Source organism: Salvelinus alpinus, chromosome 6 (genome assembly GCF_045679555.1).
Source record: "Salvelinus alpinus chromosome 6, SLU_Salpinus.1, whole genome shotgun sequence".
Taxonomy (NCBI): Eukaryota; Metazoa; Chordata; class Actinopteri; order Salmoniformes; family Salmonidae; genus Salvelinus; species Salvelinus alpinus.
Window position 1 is genome coordinate 11068440 of NC_092091.1, and position 24963 is coordinate 11093402.

The 24963-nt window shown below is 44.8% G+C and overlaps 1 protein-coding gene across 1 annotated transcript in view; it reads left to right on the forward strand.

The window, feature by feature from the left end:
- The first annotated feature begins 17633 nt into the window (after positions 1–17633).
- Positions 17634–24963, forward strand: part of LOC139578131 (aggrecan core protein-like) — a 32535-nt gene continuing 25205 nt past the window's right edge. The window contains exon 1 of the mRNA XM_071405376.1: positions 17634–17757. The gene's annotated coding sequence lies outside the window, so the exon portion shown is untranslated. The remainder of the gene's footprint in view (positions 17758–24963) is intronic.

Here is a 24963-nt window from a genome sequence, read left to right on the forward strand (position 1 = left end):
ATTACGTTCTTGGTACGGTTATTTTATTTAGAAGGAGAATTCTGCTACCTATTATACGTTTGACAGGCTAGGGATATGAAATCTTGGGGAGGGTGTCTTTGTCAAGCATTTGATTTACAATGTTGCCTTTGTAAATAAAAATACAATTCAATGGCAAGAAAAAAATCTTAGGCTGAAGGATTGGTACAGAGCACAGGTAGGTAGGATTCAATTGATTGAAAAGCCATAATGTTCTCTCATCGGTTTAAAAAAAAAAAGCTAAATCAAATGTCTCAACATAAAATTCCACTCAGTGTAAATGAGTTCACTGTGAAACACTATTTTTGTGTCAACCTGACAAATAAACATTCTACCTACACGGGGGAAAAAATGAACGTTATTAAATGGTTATTCCTCAGATTTTAAGGTTCCTTGGAGAACTGTTGCCCGATAAAAAAACTTTGAGTTAAGTGTGGGGGGGGTTCTTGACATGGCATCCGGGGTTCTTTAAAATTCTTAAAGTTATTGAAAAGTATCCCTTTCATAGCACACAGAAAATTGGCCAGTGTTTAACTAGGGTTGATTTTTCAGTGTTCAATTTCTAGTGTTGATTCAGGAGTTAAATTAACACTGAGAAGAGTTTTACATTTGACATTTTCAGACGCTCTTATCCAGGGCGGCTTACATTTAGTGTATTCATCTTAAGATAGCTAGGTGGAACATCCACAGATCTCAGTCATAGTAAGTACATTTTTCCTCAATAAAGTAGCTATCGGAAAAGTCAGTACTAGTAGAAAATAAAAAGTTCAATTAACATTCGGTGGCGTAAAAGAACCCCAGTGTAGGTGTAATGCCGCGTTCACCTGCTAGTCGGAACTAGGAAACAACAAATTAGCAAGTCGGAAATGTCTGCATTTCCTAGTTCCGACTAGCACATGAACACAGCATTTATAACCAGAGTTTAACCAAAACCATGGCCATCATTATCATATTTCCCAGCATGCTGCTTTGCAGGTTGATTTCATTTTATTTTATGTTTTTGAGTTGATTGATGAATTAATGTTATGCTACTCAAATGTAAATAACATAAATTTTTTCTAAACTAATCCAATCAATTATTTTGACTTATTTGACCTGTTATTGAAATGGTTGTTCCATTTTAGATGCTTTACATCCCTCAAACTCAACTCTGGACCTTGAAGCCAGTTCCACTGCATATCTTCATTGTTCCCTGCTAATCAGGGACTTATTTAGACCTGGAACAAAAGTACTGTACTTATCAGGAAAAACAGAAAACCAGCAGTCTCCGGACCTCGTGGGGTAAGAGTTGAATACCACTGCTTTGGGTAGTCTCATATCTTAGTCTTCCTAACCTTGGCAGTCTTTCTGAATGCAGGTTGCGGGTGAATAAAAATTCCAAATGTTGGATATCCCCACTCTGGCTGGATTCCAATAGAAATTTCACATTACTTTGCAAGCCAGGATAATGTGACTTGAAGGCCTGATGTGGCCTGTAAACCATGAGTTTCAGTCCACTTTATTAGGGTAAAACTAGGCCCTCAGAATAAGGCCTTAGGAAATGTGTATTTTATTGTCTTCAATCATTTCATTTGAATGATAACATCACTTAGGATCTCACTTGGTGAAGATCACAGGACTGAAAATGAATGAATGCAACAACCATGTCTCTGTCACTAGCAAACACAGTCAAGGGTGATACTGTAACTCTACAATTCACTCGAAAGGGACGCTGGGAAATATGCAAATAAGGCTCAACACCAGTGGAGGCTCATAATAATGGCTGGAATGGAGTATATTGGCTGGAATGGAGTCAATGGAATGGTATCAAACACATCACTCCATTCCGGCCATTATTATGAGCCGTCCTTCCCGCAGCAACGTCAAATGTTTCACTGTTAGTCTACACCTGTTGTTTACGAAGCATGTGACGAATACATTACAGTCGTGGCCAAAAGTTTTGAGAATGACACAAATATTAATTTCACAAAGTCTGCTGCCTCAGTTTGTATGATGGCAATTTGCATATACGCCAGAATGTTATGAAGAGTGATCAGATGAATTGCATTTAATTGCAAAGTCCCTCTTTGCCATGCAAATGAACTGAATCCCCCAAAAACATTTCCACTGCATTTCAGCCCTGCCACAAAAGGACCAGCTGACATCATGTCAGTGATTCTCTCATCAACACAGGTGTGAGTGTTGACGAGGACAAGGCTGGAGATCACTCTGTCATGCTGATTGAGTTTGAATAACAGACTGGAGCTTCAAAAGGAGGGTGGTGCTTGGAATCATTGTTCCTCTCTTAACCATGGTTACCTGCAAGGAAACACGTGCCGTCATCATTGCTTTGCACAAAAAGGGCTTCACAGGCAAGGATATTGCTGCCAGTAAGATTGCACCTAAATCAACCATTTATCAGATCATCAAGAACTTCAAAGAGAGCGGTTCAATTGTTGTGAAGAAGGCTTCAGGGTGCCCAAGAAAGTCCAGCAAGCGCCAGAACCGTCTCCTAAAGTTGATTCAGCTGCGGGATCGGGACACCACCAGTACAGAGCTTGTTCAGGAAGGGCAGCAGGCAGGTGTGAGTGCATCTGCACGCACAGTGAGGCGAAGCCTTTTGGAGGATGGCCTGGTGTCAAGAAGGGCAGCAAAGAAGCCACTTCTCTCCAGGAAAAACATCAGGGACAGACTGATATTCTGCAAAAGGTACAGGGGTTGGACTGCTGAGGACTGGGGTAAAGTCATTTTCTCTGATGAATCCCCTTTCCAATTGTTCCAATTGTTTGGAGAGGAGTCTGTGTGCTGTTTTTAGGTCCAGTGTGAGCTCACAGGCATCTGATGGGGAAGACCAAGACAAATAAGAGAATGTCACTTAATAATCTCAAATAACGCTTTTCAGAAAACCTCTGACAAATTCCAAAAGATTCCAGAAACCAGACCACTTAAGAGGCACAACACAAGTACCGTAAGTGTTGAGAAGTATACTGTACGTAGTAGTATTACTGTACGTTTAGGGTTAAGTACCTTACTCAAGGTCACAATGGCAGGAGACGGTATCTAGGATACCTAGAATCCCCTCGGATTCTTTGGATTCAAAGTTTTTGTGGACACAGATTTGTCTTCTGAGCCTCCACGCTCCTCATATTTCATTGGATATTCTGCGACTTGTCATCGTTATATTTCACTGCAGTCATGAAGACTTAGATTTCTGGAACCGGAACTCTCCATTATGGGCCACACTGTAGAGAAAAGTAGAAAAAAATGAATCGTCATTCAGTATCACATACACAAAGACACACGCCGATGTCCCACCCAATACCTGCTGTCCTATTAGTGACAACTCTCAATAGTAGCCAACCTTAAAGAGGTCTGTGACATTAAAAGGCAAAGAAAAGAGGTCAACAAACAATTATCACACTACTGTTCTTACCATTATGGGAGTTATACTATCAATGTCTCGGTCTAAACAACATCAGTTAAAAGTTTGTTTGGCACAATTTCAATAACGATAACTACCCTTAAAATTCATGTCACATGAATACTGTCGACACAAATATCTACATACTTGAATTTCACCAGTCTACAGTGTGGATCTCTCAGTGCAGCAGACAGTAGCGTAAATCCTGAACGGCCTAGGTGTCATGTCCAGCTGTCTCAGGTGTGAGGAGCTGAGAGCTGAGGCCAATGCTACACAGAATTTGGGAGTCAGATTACATTCGACCTAAAGACTGTAAGGCCTTGTCCACAGCTGTCAGGGGGATTGTGTTCGAGGCTTGCATTCTATTGTTTTCTGGATGATTTTTGTTTTTTGGCCAGAAGATTCAAATTTCTGTTGAGAAATGTAAGAAACACATACTGTATGAAGTATGACATGGTGTTGGATGAAGTATAAAGTAGTGTTAGATGAAGTATAAAGTAGTGTTGGATAAGGTATAAAGTAGTGTTGGATAAGGTATAAAGTAGTGTTGAATCAAATCAAATCAAATCAAATTTATTTTATATAGCCCTTCGTACATCAGCTAATATCTCGAAGTGCTGTACAGAAACCCAGCCTAAAACCCCAAACAGCAAGCAATGCAGGTGTAGAATCAAGTATAAAGTAGTGTTGGATGAAGTATAAAGTAGTGTTGGATAAGGTATAAAGTAGTGTTGGATAAGGTATAAAGTAGTGTTGGATAAGGTATAAAGTAGTGTTGAATCAAGTATAAAGTAGTGTTGGATGAAGTATGAAGTAGTGTTGAATCAAGTATAAAGTAGTGTTGGATGAAGTATAAAGTAGTGTTGGATAAGGTATAAAGTAGTGTTGGATAAGGTATAAAGTAGTGATGAATCAAGTATAAAGTAGTGTTGAATCAAGTATAAAGTAGTTGAATCAAGTATAAAGTAGTGTTGGATGAAGTATAATTCGTTAAGAATTCAAGCTGAATACAAGTTGAATGAGCTAAATATAGTAAAATTCAAACATGGCCATCGGAGATGTGACATTAGTAACAGACCTTATGCATTTCCATGGACATACAGTAGATATATTAATGAGGATGATCCATTTGCACACTGACACTCAGGCGTAGACAGAGACGGCCCTGGCGTGCCTGCAGACGGGTCTGTATGGGTCCTGTGGGCTCTCTGTCAAGAAGAAGCCGGTGTGGGGAGGCTCCTGGTCCCATCATGAAACAGGACATGAGAGGCCAGTCTGTACTGTGGCATAAGGAATCAGTGTTCCCTAAAAACCAACACTCACCCCTCTCAAACCCCCCCTCCACCTCTCAGACACCACTCGGGCTCTACAGTGTACGTTTGGATATGATTATGTATTAAAGGCGAAGGCAGTGGAGGTAGTAATAACCTCTTAGGCGCCCTTTTTCTTCTCCCCAGAGCCTAATTGGTCGACCGGCCGCAACTGGTGCCAGTACTCTTGGGTCAGTGGTGGCCATCTTGTTTTTTTTTACCCGGGAAGAAACTAGTGCCTTGTTCCTAGTAAATAGTTTACAAGGAAAGAGAACTAGAGGGGTGAAGAGGTTTGTGTAAAGAACGCAGTGGCATGTCATTTAGCTCAGGTACAGAGTGAGTCGTTTAGAACATTAAGAGCCACCAGAGAGGGATATATAAGCTTCGATCCATCTTGTGACGGAGGGAAAAAACAGTTGGATAAACTCTGTATATGTCATTGTTTGTCCTGACTAAATTAGCCACATAGTCAATGGTAAAAAAAAATAAAAAACTGTCCAGTTGGATACTTACAGTGAGTTTCAAAAGTATTGGGACAGTGACCATTTTGTTGTTTTGTCTCTGTACTCCAGCACTTTGGATTTGAAATGATACAATGACTACAGAGGTTAAAGTGCAGACTGTCAGCTTTAATTTTAGGGTTTTTTCATTCATATCAGGTGAACCGTTTAGAAATTGGGACAAATTCACTTATGTGTATTAAAGTAGTCAAAAGTGTAGTATTTGGTCCCGTATTCCTAATGCGCAAAGGTTACATCAAGCTTGTTGGATGCATTTTGCTGTTTGTTTTGGTTGTGTTTCAGATTTTGTGCCTAATAAAAATGAATGGCAAATAATGTATTTTGTCATTTTGGGGTAACTTTTACTGTAAATAAGAATAGAATATGTTTCTAAACACTTCTACGTTAATGAGGACGCTACCATGATTACGGATAATCCTGAATGATTCGTGAATAATGATGAGTGAGAAACTTAGAGACCCACAAATATCATCAGACATGCTCACCTCAACATTACAATTATACAGCAGCTGTAACTTTCTCACTGATCATTATTCATAGTGATTAACAATGTGATACAGTACACACGTGTGTTCCTGTATAGTAGCTAAACTAGCTACTGTATAACAGTTACAACTTCCACTCTAGTCTCAGTGTGTGATTAAAACATCACTTTTGAGACACTGTTTTGTCACCTAACAAAATGTTTACAGCACATCAATAGACTGTGCCTTTAAGTGCCTACCTGTAACTCTACACATTCACCAGTCTCTTCCCATAATACAATGTTCAACAGATGATTTCCAGTAGGTCCGGTTTGCCTAGACATCCCAATAAGTTGGCAAAGCAGAGGGAGCCATAAATTGGGGTATAAATTGCGTAAACAGATATGTAGGCTATATATTTAGTGACTAGGCCTTGCCTCCCATAATACAGCTAGCTATTCATTTATATGGAGGGCTGTGGGGGGGGGGGAATCTGTCTACTCCCCTGACAGACAGTGAGAGGCTGTGTCAACAGAGCCCTGAGCGGAGGGAGAGGAGATGGAAGGCTGAGTGAAAGGAGCCCTGAGCGGAGGGAGAGGAGATTGAAGGTTGAGTGAAAGGAGCCATTATGTCTAGCCCTGTGGCCCCAAGTCATGATGGAGGAGAGTGATGAGTAGACGCATTAACGCCAAGGGAGGGACTATTACAGTGCAGTATACAACTAAGCCCCATAGAGATGACTGGAGAGTTTGGATAATCCCCTGCGGCTCATTACTGTCTCCAAGTGACAGCGCCATCTGTTGGTTGTGAAGATTAACTGCAGGAGTGAATAGCAGGAATCCATCAATGCGAATTAATTTTATCCACCTTCTTAAAATGAAGTCTGGAGTTTGTGTGCTTGTATTTGTCTGTTACTGTTAATGTCCTTTGGAAATATTGTAATGTTTATTTAAAAATGTTCTCTATCTCTTTATCAGACCAGGGTTCAAATTATATTTATATTGTATTTCAATTACTGTCAAATACATTTCAAGGTATGCATTTCAATATTTTTTCTTTGAAAGTACAAATAGTTGAGTATTGAATTGTATTTGGAAATACATTAGGAAACTATTGGCATGTTTTTTTAAATACAAATATTTAAATACAGGTCTGTTTGGTCCTCAGGGTATTTGAAATGTTTTTGGAAACAGGTATTTTAAAAAAGGACCGCGCCTTGTGACACTATTTTTGGCTCAGGGCGTCTTATTTGAGAATCTCTATTTTAGGTGTGAAATTCAGCCTCGTTCAGAGGGGTGTTTTAAAATCATGCAGGTATTTCGGAGCGTCATTCATCAGCCTTTATATAGGTATACCAGGCTCTGTCTGTCTGCCTGTCTGTGAGTGTGAGCTTGTGTGTGCATGTGTGTGTGCGTGTGTGTGTGTGTGTGTGTGTGTGTGTGTGTGTGTGTGTGTGTGTGTGTGTGTGTGTGTGTGTGTGTGTGTGTGTGTGTGTGTGTGTGTGTGTGTGTGTGTGTGTGTGTGTGTGTGTTTCAGTTTGCTGTTTTAATGTCACGTGCACAATTACAGTCCAATGCCTTTCTTGCAAACTCTAACTCCTACAATGCAGTCATCAATATCAATGTAGTACTACAAATAACAAGGTAGAACAAAAACACACAACATATCAAATAAGAAATAGGAGAACACGAGAAAGTAAGAAGCTATATACAGGGTCAGTTCCAGTACCATATTAACAATGTGCAGGGATACTGGGTGTGATAGAGGTAGATATGTATAGGGGGAAGGTGACTAGCCATCAGGATATAATAAACATAGTAGCAGGAGCGTGAGGTGGCCCTGTGAGTGGGCCCTGTGAGTGGGCCCTGTGAGGTGGCCCTGTAAGTGGGCCCTGTGAGTGGGCCCTGTGAGTGGGCCCTGTGAGTGGGCCCTGTGAGTGGGCCTTGTGAGGTGGCCCTGTGAGTGAACCCTGTGAGTGAACCCTGTGAGTGGACCCTGTGAGGTGGCCCTGTGAGTGGGCCCTGTGACTGGGCCCTGTGAGTGGGCCCTGTGACTGGGCCCTCTGAGTGGGCCCTGTGACTGGGCCCTGTGAGTGGGCCCTGTGACTGGGCCCTGTGAGTCCCTGTGACTGGGCCATGTGAGTGGGCCCTGTGAGGTGGCCCTGTAACTGGGCCCTGTGAGGTGGCCCTGTGAGGTGGTCCTGTGAGGTGGCCCTGTAAGTGGGCCCTGTGACTGGGCCCTGTGAGTCCCTGTGACTGGGCCATGTGAGTGGGCCCTGTGAGGTGGCCCTGTGAGTGGACTCTGTGACTGGGCCCTGTGAGTGTTTATGGAGACACTGCAAAAAAATAAATTAAATACGAGGGTCAACTCAGATAGTCTGTGTAGCCATTTGGTAGAAGGTGAGTCAATACACCTTCTGAAATAGTCACATCAGCACTTTTCCACAGACTTCAAATGTATCACCCTGAATAAAAACCTCTGTATCCATGTTGATCCCATACAAACTGCAAGCACCAGCAATTCCCAACGTGTTTCCTGCTATCATAGTATGCATGGCCCTATTCTGATATTTTGAGTCGTGGTGTAGAGAGAGAGAGAACACTCACAGACCTGTGTTTACCCCTCAAGGCAGAAACAGCTCTCTCACAGAGGGAAGGTATGTAATACTTGCAGAGGCCGGTCAGAGTCAGAGCTTTATTCATTGGTACTCATGAACCATAGTTAGCTGAGAGGGGACATGATGCTGGTCTCTCTCCATAGTTAGCTGAGAGGGGACATGATGCTGGTCTCTCTCCATAGTTAGCTGAGAGGGGACATGATGCTGGTCTCTCTCCATAGTTAGCTGAGAGGGGACATGATGCTGGTCTCTCTCTCCATAGTTAGCTGAGAGGGGACATGATGCTGGTCTCTCTCTCCATAGTTAGCTGAGAGGGGACATGATACTGGTCTCTCTTCATAGTTAGCTGAGAGGGGACATTATATTTGTCTCTCTCCATAGTAAGCTGAGAGGGGACATGATGCTGATCTTTCTCCATAGTTAGCTGAGAGGGGACATGATGCTGGTCTCTCTCCATAGTTAGCTGAGAGGGGACATGATGCTGGTCTCTCTCCATAGTTAGCTGAGAGGGGACATGATGCTGGTCTCTCTCCATAGTTAGCTGAGAGGGGACATGATGCTGGTCTCTCTCTCCATAGTTAGCTGAGAGGGGACATGATGCTGGTCTCTCTCTCCATAGTTAGCTGAGAGGGGACATGATACTGGTCTCTCTTCATAGTTAGCTGAGAGGGGACATTATATTTGTCTCTCTCCATAGTAAGCTGAGAGGGGACATGATGCTGATCTTTCTCCATAATTAGCTGAGAGGGGACATGATGCTGGTCTCTCTCCATAGTAAGCTGAAAGGGGACATGATGCTGGTCTCTCTCCATAGTAAGCTGAGAGGGGACATGATACTGGTCTCTCTTCATAGTAAGCTGAGAGGGGACATGATGCTGGTCTCTCTCCATAGTAAGCTGAGAGGGGACATGATGCTGGTCTCTCTCTCCATGGTAAGCTGAGAGGGGACATGATGCTGGTCTCTCTCTCCATAGTTAGCTGAGAGGGGACATGATGCTGGTCTCTCTCCATAGTAAGCTGAGAGGGGACATGATACTGGTCTCTCTCCATAGTTAGCTGAGAGGGGACACGATGCTGGTCTCTCTCCATAGTTAGCTGAGAGGGGACATGAAGCTGGTCTCTCTCCATAGTGTGCTGAGAGGGGACATGATACTGGTCTCTCTTCATAGTAAGCTGAGAGGGGACATGATGCTGGTCTCTCTCCATAGTAAGCTGAGAGGGGACATGATGCTGGTCTCTCTCCATAATTAGCTGAGAGGGGACATGATACTGGTCTCTCTCCATAATTAGCTGAGAGGGGACATGATGCTGGTCTCTCCCCATAGTAAGCTGAGAGGGGACATGATACTGGTCTCTCTCCATAGTAAGCTGAGAGGGGACATGATGCTGGTCTCTCTCCATAGTAAGCTGAGAGGGGACATGATGCTGGTCTCTCTCCATAGTTAGCTGAGAGGGGACATGATACTGGTCTCTCTCCATAGTTAGCTGAGAGGGGACATGATACTGGTCTCTCTCCATAGTAAGCTGAGAGGGGACATGATACTGGTCTCTCTCCATAGTAAGCTGAGAGGGGACATGATGCTGGTCTCTCTCCATAGTAAGCTGAGAGGGGACATGATACTGGTCTCTCTCTCCATAGTAAGCTGAGAGGGGACATGATGCTGGTCTCTCTCCATAGTAAGCTGAGAGGGGACATGATACTGGTCTCTCTCCATAGTGTGCTGAGAGGGGACATGATGCTGGTCTTTCTTCATAATTAGCTGAGATGGGTAATGATGCTGGTCTCTCTCCATAGTTAGCTGAGAGGGGACATGATGCTGGTCTCTCTCCATAGTAAGCTAAGAGGGGACATGAATCTGGTCTCTCTCCATAGTTAGCTGAGAGGGGACATGAAGCTGGTCTCTCTCCATAGTGTGCTGAGAGGGGACATGATACTGGTCTCTCTTCATAGTAAGCTGAGAGGGGACATGATGCTGGTCTCTCTCCATAGTAAGCTGAGAGGGGACATGATGCTGGTCTCTCTCCATAGTAAGCTAAGAGGGGACATGAATCTGGTCTCTCTCCATAGTTAGCTGAGAGGGGACATGAAGCTGGTCTCTCTCCATAGTGTGCTGAGAGGGGACATGATTCTGGTCTCTCTCCATAATTAGCTGAGAGGGGACATGATACTGGTCTCTCTCCATAGTTAGCTGAGAGGGTACATGATGCTGGTCTCTCTCCATAATTAGCTGAGAGGGGACATGATACTGGTCTCTCTCCATAATTAGCTGAGAGGGGACATGAAGCTGGTCTCTCTCCATAATTAGCTGAGAGGGGACATGATACTGGTCTCTCTCCATAATTAGCTGAGAGGGGACATGATGCTGGTCTCTCTCCACAGTAAGCTGAGAGGGGACATGATGCTGGTCTCTCTCCATAGTTAGCTGAGAGGGGACATGATGCTGGTCTCTCTCCATAGTAAGCTGAGAGGGGACATGAAGCAGCTCTCCATAGAACATAGGTCTATCAACGATACCTGCTGAAAGTCTGTCAGTCTACCTTTGTCTCTGAAAAATCACAATATACAGTGGCAAGAAAAAGTATGTGAGAAAGTTCAGCACTGTTGCTACTCTCCCAAGGAGTGGCCATCCTGCAAATATGACTGCAAGAGCACAGTGCTGAATGCTCATTGAGGTTTAAGAAGAATCCTAGAGTGTCAGCTAAAGACTTACAGAAATCTCTGGAACATGCTAACATCTCTGTTGACGAGTCTACGATACGTAAAACACTAAACAAGAATAGTATTCATGGGAGGACACCAAGGAAGAAACCACTGCTGTCCAAAAAAAGTTTGAAAAAGTGCACCTGGATGTTCCACAGCACTACTGGCAAAACATTCTGTGGACAGATGAAACTACGGTTGTGTTGTTTGGAAGGAACACACAACACTATGTGTGGAGAAAAAAAGGCACAGCACACCAACATCAAAACCTCATCCCAACTGTAAAGTATGTTGGAGGGAGCATCGTGGTTTGGGGCTGCTTTGCTGCCTCAGGGCCTGGACAGCTTGCTATCATCGACAGAAAAATCAATTCCCAAGTTTATCAAGACATTTTGCAGGAAAATGTTAGGCTATCTCTCCGTCAATTGAAGCTCAACAGAAGTTGGGTGATGCAACAGGACAACCACCCAAAACACAAAAGTAAATCAACAACCGAATGGCTTCAACAGAAGAAAATACACATTCTGGAGTGGCCCAGTCAGAGTACTGACCTCAACCCGATTGAGATGCTGTGGCATGACCTCAAGAGAGTGGATCACACCAGACATCCCAAGAATATTGCTGAACTGAAACAGTTTTGTAAAGAGGAATGGTCCAAAATTCCTCCTGTCCATTGTGCAGGTCTGATCCGCAACTACAGAAAACGTTTGGTTGAGGTTATTGCTGCCAAAGGAGGGTCAACCAGTTATTAAATCCACCCTGCACTGTGAATGTTTACACGGTGTGTTCAATAAAGATATGAAAACGTATCATTGTTTGTGTGTTATTAGTTTAAGCAGACTGTGTTTGTCTATTGTTGTGACCTAGATGAAGATCAGATCAAATTTGATGACCAATTTATGCATAAATCCAGGTATTTCCAAAAGGTTCACACACTTTTTCTTGACACTGTATGTGCTTTATTGAATTGGCCAACCACATTCAAAAGCCCAGGAGACCTCCCAAAAAAATGTAGTCTTCACTGTCTCACAAATTGAGAGGTACCTTATATTCTGCCATGGGAAACAACAGACTAAGAATAACACGTTGCTTACAAAAGCGGGGTCATTTACCATCTTATAGTTGCTTTTGTGAGTCATTCCTTCAGTGTCCTCAACCATTCAGGCCCCTTCCATAAAAACCATGAAAACACTTTGTCTGGTTCTGAGCACTCCCTATTGGCCCTAAAACGAAGTGACCCCTCAGGTCATAAAGTCTCTACACTCAGCACTTCTACCAACCCAGTACAACTCTACACAACTGTACTATATTATTGGCATCAACCCTGTGCCCCAGACAAGAATACTTAATTGTCCAGGGAGTGCGTGTTTCAGTTTTCTTACATAGAACATAATCACTCATTAGGTCTGATATGATTGTGTGTTTAATAATATTAGCAGAACTCAACATGTCAATGGTTCTCATGGTATTAATGATTATTAATGGAGAGAACAAAATGGAGGTTGGAGAGGAGAAAATTAAAATTGGAAATGTTTTCTTTAGTGAAGTTTTTATTGTATTTAAAAAATAAGGCTACTGTACAGTACATCAGAGGTAAGAATACAGCCAGTAGTCCCATACAAACCATACAGGCAGACAGGTAGACAGGTAGACAGGCAGACAGGTAGACAGGTAGACAGGCAGACAGGTAGAGTAACGATTCGGGTTTGACTCCAACTGACCCACTTTATCTAATCTCGCACACACACCCATACACACACACACACACACACACCCATACACATACACACACACACACCCATACACATACACACACCCATACACACACACACACACACCCATACACATACACACACCCACCCATACACATACACACACCCATACACACACACACACACACCCATACACACACACACACACACACCCATACACATACACACACCCATACACATACACACACACACACACACATACACATACACACCCATACACATACACACACACACACACCCATACACATACACATACACACACCCATACACATACACACACCCATACACATACACACACCCATACACATACACACACACACACCCACACACACACACACCCCCATACACATACACACACACACACCCATACACACACACACACACACACACCCATACACATACACACACCCCCATACACATACACACACACCCATACACACACACCCATACACATACACACACCCCCATACACATACACACACCCCCATACACATACACACACACCCATACACACCCACACACACACATTTGACATTTTAGTAATTTCGCAGAAGCTCTTATCCGGAGCGACTTCCAGTCAGTGCATTCATCTTAAGGTAGCCAGGTGAGACAACCACATATATCACAGACATAGTGAGTCTCTCTCTCTCTCTCTCTCTCACACACACACACACACACACACACACACACACACACACACACACACACACACACACACACACACACACACACACACACACACACACACACACACACACACACACACACACACACAGTGTTGAGAACACGTCTCACCCCAAACACATCCAATACTGTATTTCACGTCAAAACTAGCTGATTGTTGGCCTCAGCAAAATATCTACATTAACATGCAGTACAAACAGTCAGCTCCTATTATGGAGTATCTACTGTACCTATTATAGAGTATCTACTGTACCTATTCTGGAGTATCTACTGTTCCTATTCTGGAGTATCTACTGTATCTTGGTCCCTATTCTGGAGTATCTACTGTTCCTATTCTGGAGTATCTACTGTATCTTGGTCCCTATTCTGGAGTATCTACTGTTCCTATTCTGGAGTATCTACTGTATCTTGGTCCCTATTCTGGAGTATCTACTGTTCCTATTCTGGAGTATCTACTGTATCTTGGTCCCTATTCTGGAGTATCTACTGTTCCTATTATGGAGTATCTACTGTACCTATTATGGAGTATCTACTGTACCTATTATGGTGTATCTACTGTACCTATTATGGAGTATCTACTGTACCTATTATGGAGTATCTACTGAACCTATTACGGAGTATATACTGTACCTATTATGGAGTATCTACTGTATCTGTCACGTTCCTGACCTGTTTTCTGTTAGTTTTTGTATGTGTTAGTTGGTCAGGACGTGAGTTTGGGTGGGCAGTCTATGTTTTCTGTTTCTATGTTGGTAAATGGGTACCTGATATGGTTCTCAATTAGAGGCAGGTGGTTTTCATCTCCTCTGATTGAGAATCATATTAAGGTACAGTGAGGGAAAAAAGTATTTGATCCCCTGCTGATTTTGTACGTTTGCCCACTGACAAAGAAATTATCAGTCTGTAATTTTAATGGTAGGTTTATTTGAACAGTGATAGACAGAATATCAACAAAAAAATCCAGAAAAACGCATGTCAAAAATGTTATAAATTGATTTGCATTTTAATGAGGGAAATAAGTATTTGACCCCTCTGCAAAACATGACTTAGTACTTGGTGGCAAAACCCTTGTTGGCAATCACAGAGGTCAGATGTTTCTTGTAGTTGGCCACCAGGTTTGCACACATCTCAGGAGAGATTTTGTCCCACTCCTCTTTGCAGATCTTCTTCAAGTCATTAAGGTTTCGAGACTGACGTTTGGCAACTCGAACCTTCAGCTCCCTCCACAGATTTTTTATGGGATTAAGGTCTGGAGACTGGCTAGGCCACTCCAGGACCTTAATGTGCTTTTTCTTGAGCCACTCCTTTGTTGCCTTGGCCGTGTGTTTTGGGTCATTGTCATGCTGGAATACCCATCCACGACCCATTTTCAATACCCTGGCTGAGGGAAGGAGGTTTTCACCCAAGATTTGACGGTACATGGCCCCGTCCATCGTCCCTTTGATGCGGTGAAGTTGTCCTGTCCCCTTAGCAGAAAAACACCCCCAAAGCATAATGTTTCCACCGCCATGTTTGACGGTGGGGATGGTTTCTTGGGGTCATAGGCAGCATTCCTCCTCCTCCAAACACGGCAAGTTGAGTTGATGCCAAAGAACTCCATTTTGGTCTCATCTGACCACAACACGTTCACCCAGTTGTCCTCTGAATCATTCAGATGTTCATTGGCAAACTTCAGACGGGCATGTATATGTGCTTTCTTGAGCAGGGGGACCTTGCGGGCGCTGCAGGATTTCAGTCCTTCACGGCGTAGTGTGTTACCAATTGTTTTCTTGGTGACTATGGTCCCAGCTGCCTTGAGATCATTGACAAGATCCTCCTGTGTAGTTCTGGGCTGATTCCTCACCATTCTCATGATCATTGCAACTCCACGAGGTGAGATCTTGCATGGAGCCCTAGGCCAAGGGAGTTTGACAGTTCTTTTGTGTTTCTTCCATTTGCGAATAATCACACCAACTGTTGTCACCTTCTCACCAAGCTGCTTGGCAATGGTCTTGTAGCCCATTCCAGCCTTGTGTAGATCTACAATCTTGTCCCTGACATCCTTGGAGAGCTCTTTGGTCTTGGCCATGGTGGAGAGTTTGGAATCTGATTGATTGATTGCTTCTGTGGACAGGTGTCTTTTATACAGGTAAGAAACTGAGATTAGGAGCACTCCCTTTAAGAGTGTGCTCCTAATCTCAGCTCGTTACCTGTATGAAAGACACCTGGGAGCCAGAAATCTTTCTGATTGAGAGGGGGTCAAATACTTATTTCCCTCATTAAAATGCAAATCAATTTATAACGTTTTTGACATGCGTTTTTCTGGATTTTTTTGTTGTTATTCTGTCTCTCACTGTTCAAATAAACCTACCATTAAAATTATAGACTGATCATTTCTTTGTCAGTGGGCAAACGTACAAAATCATCAGGGGATCAAATACTTTTTTCCCTCACTGTAGGTGTTGTCACATTGTTTGTCGTGGGTGGTTGTCTTCCGTGTCTGTGTTTGTTTGCACCATACGGGACTGTTTCGTTCATTCATCGTTTTATGTAGTCATTTTTCCTGTTCGTGCGTTCTTCGTGTTACATGTAAGTTCGTATGTTCAGGTTTGTCTACATTCGTTTTGTTGTTTTGTAAGTATTCAAGTGAAGTTCGTGTTTTTCGTCTACACTTAAATAAATTCATTATGTCTAAATACAACGCTGCAGTTTGGTTCAATCCCTGCTCCTCCTCCGTATCTTAGTCCCTATTATGGAGTATCTACTGTACCCATTATGGAGTATCTACTGTATCTTAGTCCCTATTATGGAGTATCTACTGTACCCATTATGGAGTATCTACTGTACCTATTATGGAGTATCTACTGTATCTTAGTCCCTATTATAGAGTATCTACTGTACCCATTATGGAGTATCTACTGTACCTATTATGGAGTATCTACTGTATCTTAGTCCCATGCCCCTCTGACATATACGTGTATATATATATTCTTAATCCATTCCTTACTTACATTTACGTGTATTTTGGGGTATATGTTATGAAATTGTTTGATATTACTGCGCTGTCGGAGTTAGAAGCACAAGCATTTCGCTACATTCGCAATAACATCTGTTAGTCACGTGTATGTGACCAATAACATCTGCTAAAAATGTGTACGTGACCAATAACATCTGTTAAAAATGTGTACGTGACCAATAACATCTGTTAAATATGTGTACGTGACCAATAACATCTGATTTGATTTGACTTATATGTCCGTTTAGTACCCTAAGACTTTTCTCACGTAATAGTCCATAAACCTGAATATGAATGTTTCAATGCTCACACTTGTAGAGGTAACAGGAAATGTGTCCCAACTGTACTGTTATTGTGTTATAATATACTAATTTTGCATTATTGTAATGTTATAAAAAGCACAGCCCAACACACGAAAACAATACATCATTCTGAGCTAAGATTTCCAAAGAAAAAAAAACATTTTAGCAAGACTTCCAATCCTCTGAACATGAGGTTGAAAAAGATTATTAGAAGTGGATTTGAGTCAAAACAAATCTCATGCCAATTACACCTTTGTTGTGAAAACAACCAATTCAACTAGCAACCATTCACTAGTACTGTAGTGTAGTGTGGTTCTGTGGTTCTGCTTTGATGTTCAAATCCTCAGACTGACCTCACACTACTTTCTACTACAGCTCTCTCTCTCTCTCTCTCTCTCTCTCTCCCTCTCTCTCTCCCTCTCTCTCTCCCTCTCTCTCTCCCCCTCTCTCTCTCCCTCTCTCTCTCCCTCTCTCTCTCTCTCCCTCTCTCCGTCCCTCTCTCCCTCCCTCTCTCCGTCCCTCTCTCCCTCCCTCTCTCCGTCCCTCTCTGTCCCTCTCTCTGTCCCTCTCTGTCCCTCTCTCTCTGTCCCTCTCTCTCTGTCCCTCTCTCTCTGTCCCTCTCTCTCTGTCCCTCTCTCTCTGTCCCTCTCACTCTGTCCCTATCTGTCCCTCTCTCTCTCTTTCCCTCGCTCTCTCTTTCCCTCTCTCTCTCTTTCCCCCTCTCTGTCTCTCGCTCTCTCTCTCTCTCCCCCTCTCTCTCTTTCTCTCTACAGCTAAACTTGGTACTCTGTTTGAATAAAGCTTCTTTCTACTCAACACATCTGGGAGCAGCACCGAGTCAGAACACATAAGGATTTGGCTAACGGGTTGGAGTCACAACGGTACTTTACTACTTACTACAGGAGAGAATATAGTGTATCAATCCAACCAGGGACAAGAATACTGTGTGGGAAAAAAATATCCTTTTCAAGAGGTACAATTTGGATTGTTGATAACTTGAAGTTTATCCTTGTCTTGGAGGAGAGTGGAAAGGTAAAGGGTAGTTTTCAGTATCATCGGTACTGGGCAGCTTCCTAAGTACAGTACTGCTGTAAGTGCTGCTAGTAAGATTGGATGAGAGGGATGGTCAGAGAAGAGAGGAGTACGACTGACTTGGTCCTCAGTAACACCTATAAAATAAGAACACAAAGGCATTTTGAAAGGTTTATTGTGAGCACTTTAGAAAATAGTTGTATTCCTATTTTTACTAATTTTTAAAAAATGTTTACAAGCTTTTAGACAGTAAAAAAAATGAATCTTTTTTTTAAACTAACGTTAAAAAGAAGAAGTTGTACATAGCTTTTCAGAATCAAATAGTTTTCCTGCAGTTCAAACTACTTTGTGGATGATACTGCACATGGCGAAATTTTACACCTGACTTGTCTGACTCTGCTGTGACTCACACAGTCCGTGTCAGAGCCACTGGCGAAATACGATTTCTTTGGATTATCATGTACAAACGAGACAATATCTTCTGTATTTTCAGTGTGTAAATGGGTGAAACTGAGGGGGCACATGGCATGTGGAAATAGGCATGACAATGGACATGCCACTGGTTGGATAACTGTTCTCAGGTCAGTATATCAGCTGGAGTTAGAGGACATGGTACTGAATGGATAACTGTTCTCAGGTCAGTATATCAGCTGGAGTTAAAGGACATGGTACTGTATGGATAACTGTTCTCAGGTCAGTATATCAGCTGGAGTTAGAGGACATGGTACTGTATGGATGACTGTTCTCAGGTCAGTTTGAACAGTTTTAGAATGCACTGTGTCGTAGTCTGAACAGTTTTAGAATGCACTGTGTCGTAGTCTGAACAGTTTAGAATGCACTGTGTCGTAGTCTGAACAGTTTTAGAATGCACTGTGTCGTAGTCTGAACAGTTTTAGAATGCACTGTGTCGTAGTCTGAACAGTTTTAGAATGCACTGTGTGTAAAGGCGTTCCTCTCTCTCTTCATACGAAGAGGAGGAGTAGTGATTGAACCAAGGCGCAGCAGGTTGTGAATACATAATGATTTATTAAATAAACAAAACAGACAGACGAAAACGAACTATACTTGATATAACTAACAAAACAACAAAATGATGTAGACAGACCTGAACAAACGAACTTACATATACACGAAGCACGCTGACACAGGAACAGACTACATAAACGCACGAACAAACCGAAACATTCCCGTATGGTGTAACATCGTCAGACACAGGAGACAACCACCCACAACGAACACTGTGAAACAACCTACCTAAATATGACTCTCAAGTAGAGGAACGCCAAACACCTGCCTCTAATTGAGAGCCATACCAGGCAACCCTTAAACCAACATAGAAACAGACAACATAGAATGCCCACCCAAACTCACGTCCTGACCAACTAACACATACAACAAACTAACAGAAATAGGTCAGGAACGTGACACTGTCGTAGTCTGAACAGTTTTAGAATGCACTGTGTCGTAGTCTGAACAGTTTTAGAATGCACTGTGTCGTAGTCTGAACAGTTTTAGAATGCACTGTGTCGTAGTCTGAACAGTTTTAGAATGCACTGTGTCGTAGTCTGAACAGTTTTAGAATGCACTGTGTCGTAGTCTGAACAGTTTTAGAATGCACTGTGTCGTAGTCTGAACAGTTTTAGAATGCACTGTGTCGTAGTCTGAACAGTTTTAGAATGCACTGTGTCGTAGTCTGAACAGTTTTAGAATGCACTGTGTCGTAGTCTGAACAGTTTTAGAATGCACTGTGTCGTAGTCTGAACAGTTTTAGAATGCACTGTGTCGTAGTCTGAACAGTTTTAGAATGCACTGTCGTAGTCTGAACAGTTTTAGAATGCACTGTCGTAGTCTGAACAGTTTTAGAATGCACTGTGTCGTAGTCTGAACAGTTTAGAATGCACTGTGTCGTAGTCTGAACAGTTTAGAATGCACTGTGTCGTAGTCTGAACAGTTTTAGAATGCACTGTGTCGTAGTCTGAACAGTTTAGAATGCACTGTGTCGTAGTCTGAACAGTTTAGAATGCACTGTGTCGTAGTCTGAACAGTTTTAGAATGCACTGTGTCGTAGTCTGAACAGTTTTAGAATGCACTGTGTGTAACGGCGTTCCTCTCTCTCTTCATACGAAGAGGAGGAGTAGTGATTGAACCAAGGCGCAGCAGGTTGTGAATACATAATGATTTATTAAATAAACAAAATAGACAAAGACGAAAACGAACTATACTTGATATAACTAACAAAACAACAAAACGATGTAGACAGACCTGAACAAACGAACTTACATATACACGAAGCACGCTGACACAGGAACAGACTACATAAACGCACGAACAAACCGAAACATTCCCGTATGGTGTAACATCGACACAGACACAGGAGACAACCACCCACAACGAACACTGTGAAACAACCTACCTAAATATGACTCTCAATTAGAGGAACGCCAAACACCTGCCTCTAATTGAGAGCCATACCAGGCAACCCTTAAACCAACATAGAAACAGACAACATAGAATGCCCACCCAAACTCACGTCCTGACCAACTAACACATACAACAAACTAACAGAAATAGGTCAGGAACGTGACATAACCCCCCCCTTAAGGTGCGAACTCCGGGCGCACCAGCAGAAAGTCTAGGGGAGGGTCCGGGTGGGCATCTGACCACGGTGGTGGCTCAGGCTCTGGACGAGGTCCCCACCCCACCATAGTCAATCCCAGCTTACGTTTACCCCTTATCATGACCACCCTCTTATTTCCCCCACCTAATTTAAGGGGCAACACCAAGATAAAGGACAGCTCCGGGACAAGGTAGCTCAGGACAGAGAAATAGCTCAGGACAGAGGGATAGCTCAGGACAGAGGGATAGCTCAGGATAGAGAGGTAGCTCAGGATAAAGAGGTAGCTTAGGATAGAGGGGCAACTCCGGACTGAAGGGCAGTTCTGGATTACTAGCCGCTTCTGGCTGAGGGGCAGCTCATGGCTGACTGACGGCTCTGGAAGCTCATGGCAGGCTGACGGCTCTGGACGCTCATGGCAGGCTGACGGCTCTGGACGCTCATGGCTCGCTGACGGCTCTGGACGGTCATGGCTCGCTGACGGCTCTGGACGGTCATGGCTCGCTGACGGCTCTGGCAGATCCTGTCTGGCTGGCAGATCCTGTCTGGTTGGCGGCTCTGGCAGATCCTGTCTGGTTGACGGCTCTGGCAGATCCTGACTGACGAATGGCTCTAGCGGCTCCTGACTGACTAACGGCTCTGACGGCTCGGGACAGACGGGCGGCTCTAATGGCTCGGGACAGACGGATGGCTCAGACGGCGCTGGGGAGACGGATGGCTCAGACGGCGCTGGGGAGACGGATGGCTCAGACGGCGCTGGGGAGACGGATGGCTCAGACGGCGCTGGGGAGACGGATGGCTCAGACGGCGCTGGGGAGACGGATGGCTCAGACTGATCCTGTCTAGCGGAAGGCTTTGGCTGCTCCTGTCTGGCGGAAGGCTCTAGCGGCTCCAGTCTGGCGGAAGGCTCTGTAGGCTCATGGCAGACGGGCGGCTTTGAAGGCTCAATACAGACGGGCAGTTCATGCAGCGCTTGGCAGACGGACAGTTCAGGCGCCGTTGAGCAGACGGCAGACTCTGGCCGGCTGAGACGCACTGTAGGCCTGGTACGTGGTGCCGGAACTGGAGGCACCGGACTGGAGACACGCACTTCAAGCCTAGTGCGGGGAGCAGGGACAGGGCACACTGACCTCTCAAAGCGCACTATAGGCCTGGTGCGTGGTACCGGCACTGGTGGCACCGGGCTGAGTGCACGCACATCAGGACGAGTACGGGGAGAAGGAACAGTGCGTACAGGGCTCTGGAGACGCACAGGAGGCTTAGTGCGTGTTGTCGGAACTGGAGGCACCGAACTGGATACACGCACCATAGGAAAAGTGCGTGGAGGAGGAACAGGGCTCTGGAGACGCACTGGAAACCTGGTGCGTAGTGGAGGCACTGGTGGTACTGGGCTAGGGCGGGGAGGTAGCGCCGGAAATACCGGACCGTGCAGGCGTACTGGCTCTCTTGAGCATTGAGCCTGCCCAACCTTACCTGGTTGAATGCTCCCGGTCGCCCGACCAGTGCGGGGAGGTGGAATAACCCGCACCGGGCTATGTAGGCGAACCGGGGAAACCATGCGTAAGGCAGGTGCCATGTATGCCGGCCCGAGGAGACGCACTGGAGACCAGACGCGTTGAGCCGGCCTCATGACACCTGGCTCAATGCCCAATCTAGCCCTACCAGTGCGGGGAGGTGGAATAACCCGCACCGGGCTATGCACACGTACAGGAGACACCGTGCGCTCTACTGCGTAACACGGTGTCTGCCCGTACTCCCGCTCTCCACGGTTAGCCTGGGAAGTGGGCGCAGGTTTCCTACCTGCCCTTGGCCCACTACCTCTTAGCCCCCCCCTAAGAAATTTCTGGGTGTTACTCACGGGCTTTTCGCGCTTCCGTGCAAGACGCGTCCCCTCATAACGCCGGTTCCTCTCTCTCTTTTCCTCCGCTCTCCGAGCTGCCTCCAGCTGTTCCCATGGACGGTGATTCACTTTAGCCCATGGTCCTTCTCCGTTAAATATTTGCTCCCAACTCCACAAGTCCTGTATACTTGCCCGTTGCTCGAAATTACGCTGCTTGGTTCTGGATTGGTGGGTGGTTCTGTAACGGCGTTCCTCTCTCTCTTCATACGAAGAGGAGGAGTAGTGATTGAACCAAGGCGCAGCAGGTTGTGAATACATAATGATTTATTAAATAAACAAAACTGACAAAGACGAAAACGAACTATACTTGATATAACTAACAAAACAACAAAACGATGTAGACAGACCTGAACAAACGAACTTACATATACACGAAGCACGCTGACACAGGAACAGACTACATAAACGCACGAACAAACCGAAACATTCCCGTATGGTGTAACATCGACACAGACACAGGAGACAACCACCCACAACGAACACTGTGAAACAACCTACCTAAATATGACTCTCAATTAGAGGAACGCCAAACACCTGCCTCTAATTGAGAGCCATACCAGGCAACCCTTAAACCAACATAGAAACAGACAACATAGAATGCCCACCCAAACTCACGTCCTGACCAACTAACACATACAACAAACTAACAGAAATAGGTCAGGAACGTGACACTGTGTCGTAGTCTGAACAGTTTTAGAATGCACTGTGTCGTAGTCTGAACAGTTTTAGAATGCACTGTGTCAGGACTATGGACAGTTTCTTTTTCCTTACCATAAGAACAGAGAAACATTCCTGAAACTAATGCTTTGTTAAGACAGCGTGAATGATCTATTGTTCCTCACCATGAAGTCAGAAAATATGTATGCTACTTTATACTTTAAACTGAATGTGTGTGTGTGTGTGTGTGTGTTTGCTCATGAACATATACATCTATGTACAAGCGTCCATCTGTGTGTATGTACACACCCCAATACTGTGCACATCCACTTACATGTTCACCCCGGCATGTGTGTCAACACAAATACATATTTACCCACCAACCACCATGCACATTCAAACAGGCCTATCATTGGGCAGTGGGCATTCAAACAGGCCTATCACTGGGCAGTGGGCATTCAAACAGGCCTATCACTGGGCAGTGGGCGTGTGCTGGCTCCCATGTTCCCCTCTGCTTCCTTACATCTCTGAGGGGGCTCTCTTGTCAATGTCCACTCTGTTCTGAAGCCTGGGGTCTCCAGAGACCCAGGCGGGTGTTGGGGCCTCCTCAGGAATACAGCCCCCAACAGCCCGGTGTTTACCTTGGCTTCCAGCACACTCCCAGGGCCATGCATTCACCCATACTCCCAGGGCCATGCATTCACCCATACTCCCAGGGCCCTGCATTCACCCACTCTCCCAGGGCCATGCATTCACCCATACTCCCAGGGCCCTGCATTCACCCACTCTCCCAGGGCCTTGCATTCACCCACTCTCCCAGGGCCTTGCATTCACCCACACTCACAGGGACCTGCATTCATCCCTCACTCCCAGGGCCCTGCATTCATCCACACTCTCAGTGCCCTGCATTCATCCCACACTCCCAGGGCCCTGCAATCACCCACACTCTCAGTGCCCTGCATTCACCCACACTCTCAGTGCCCTGCATTCATCCACACTCCCAGGGCCCTGCATTCACCCACACTCTCAGTGCCCTGCATTCACCCACACTCCCAGGGCCCTGCATTCATCCACACTCTCAGTGCCCTGCATTCATCCCACACTCCCAGGGCCCTGCAATCACCCACACTCTCAGTGCCCTGCATTCATCCCACACTCCCAGGGCCCTGCAATCACCCACACTCTCAGTGCCCTGCATTCATCCCACACTCCCAGGGCCCTGCAATCACCCACACTCTCAGTGCCCTGCATTCATCCACACTCCCAGGGCCCTGCATTCACCCACACTCTCAGTGCCCTGCATTCACCCACACTCTCAGTGCCCTGCATTCACCCACACTCTCAGTGCCCTGCATTCATCCACACTCTCAGGGCCCTGCATTCATCCATACTTTCAGGGCCCTGCATTCATCCACACTTCCAGCACAGAAGGAACAGACTAGGGCCCGGTTTCCCAAAAGCATTTTAAGTTCATCTTAGAACCGTAGTGTCATCACAGGGCTCAACCACAGCAGGAGCAAACCTGGGCCTTATTGGCCTCCACCTCAATGGGGAATGGAACAGACCACACTGGCTGAATGGAGATACTGTATAAGGGGTAAAAGGCCTATACGGCTAGCCTCTCCAGGCCTGGCTGGCTCACAGTGGGAGCTTACATCAGGAAGGTTGGAGGATGGCCTTAAAGGCATGTGAATTCATTGGTAGGCTACTCTGTAGAGAGATACAGTAGAGTTTTGGTTGGCCATTCTGAGTGGTGAGGTTTTGGCTTGAAACAGATTTATTGGTTCCCATTTTCAGAGTTCCAGAGAAAGTCACTGTCCTAAATAAGAGTAGTTATGAAGAATATAGCTCATTTTAGGATTTATCTGGAGGTTTATCTCTGACCTACGGCTCTGGTGATATGCACCATGTACCATTAGTGTTTCCTCTCTAATAAAACCCAGTCAGATCTCTACTAAAACCCAGTCAGATCTCTA